This window comes from Antedon mediterranea, chromosome 3 (genome assembly GCF_964355755.1).
Source record: "Antedon mediterranea chromosome 3, ecAntMedi1.1, whole genome shotgun sequence".
NCBI lineage: Eukaryota > Metazoa > Echinodermata > Crinoidea > Comatulida > Antedonidae > Antedon > Antedon mediterranea.
Genome location: NC_092672.1, coordinates 35323556 through 35325453, shown reverse-complemented (window position 1 = coordinate 35325453; position 1898 = coordinate 35323556).

Here is a 1898-nt window from a genome sequence, read left to right as displayed (position 1 = left end):
CCTGTTATTACTCACGTTCATTTCCTCTCCCATTGTTGCGCTGTCAGCCTTTGTTGTTTGAACTAAAATTATTTCACGGACCTGCGCATGCGCATTGGATATTTTTATAAATAATGCTGATTGTTTACCATAATACACGTGACTATCGATGACAATTGTTTTTGTAACAACAAAAATGTAAATGCCGGGGATATTCCCGGATGTTATCAGGGGTCATAATAGAGGGTTGAAATATCGTACAATTAATTCTTATTTGTTCTCCAGGTTTTAAAGTGACCTACAAAATATCAAGATATTGAAAGAAAATTCAACACAGGGCCTATAGTCTTTACCCAATCAACGATATAACCTGCATTTTTATACATGGTATTAAAAATGTAGGGCTAGGCCTATCTCTAAGCTTTGTTCAAGGAGAACGTGAAAGTAAGCCGACATGGCCTTTGTTTATCGTAAAACGACAATACTGTAAATATAATTAATACGGGCGTGTATTTAATGGATTTGTTAAATTAAAATTATATGGTCGATCAGATTCAAAGGTTATGCATTAAATCAACGGGTTTATTTATCCTCCCTCTCCCCATTCCCCCCGCACCCCCTCCCCGCCTTTCTTTCAGGTCCGATTCGGTTTTAGTAAGAAACTTATGACATTATTCAATTCAATTCAACTTAACATTTATTTCTTCCTTCAAGAAAATAATAAATTCAAGTAAAATATATAACGAGTCAAGAATGATAAATATTAGTACTGAACAACAGTAATGAACGGGGCTACATGTTGTGGATAAATTATAATAATTTGGACCAATCAAATATATTTGGTCTACTTTTTACTTCCTTAAATTTCCAAATTGCGCTAAAAAACATTTTCATTTCAATTTGTAAAGTAAAAGAGGAGACCTCCCCAGATTGTTTTTTACCCGGAAAATACTATAATATCAGCATCCCGTACTTTAGTTTATGCCTGCCCTCTTCTTTTCATGTTTTTTTAAAAATTCCATATGCATACAACATGCGAGCGCAAACTCGCCAAATACAGGATGGATAACTACTATAATTTATCGGATTAGAGGGAGTGGAGTTGAAAGAGTTGTGAGTTACAACCCTGGCATGCGCTAGGTCAGGATTGAACCTGGACTTATGGGATGGAAAGGCAAGCACGTTAACCACAAAGCTACAGCAGCTCTACTATGTTTTGGGTTTTTTTGTAATGCTTTGTATAGTACACATTTGATATTGTATGCAAAAGCGTTATTCCAAAAAAAGTTAGTAATTATTATTGTATTACAAGGATGACAAATGATGACATTTCGATTGGACGTAAAGGAAATGAGTCTACAGTGACTGGTGAAATTGTAGATTGTGAATGAGTTTATTAATCATTATTGATTCACACATAAATTGCTTGTTGTAAACATACAACCGTGAACAAATAAATAAACGGATATGCGAGATAATCAATCAACAATAGTAGAAGGCCTATGTGACAATCAATACGTTTGCCGCAGTTCACATGAACGGTGACATAAAGCTTGATTCAACCAGGACCTATAGTATAGGTCCATGGTTCAACCAAGGCAATCTAACAACATTACACTGGGGCTTTCCTTGCCAAGATAGAAACTCGTAACAGTCCTTTGATCTTATGTCTGGCGCGACAAATACCAACAGTACTGTACTATGTACAATATTCTCTCTATCGCGTGGTGTCTTTTAAGAGGAGGGGAACTGATATTGTCGCAGCCACGTATAAACCCTTTGATCTCCAGAGCTCAGCATCCGGTTGAGCTCAGCATCCGGTTGTTAAGCTTGGTTCCCACTAGAACGTAACGCAAGGACGTAAACGCAACGCAAGCGTTTTAACCAATGACAAGAGATGTTATAGACAGTTAGCAATC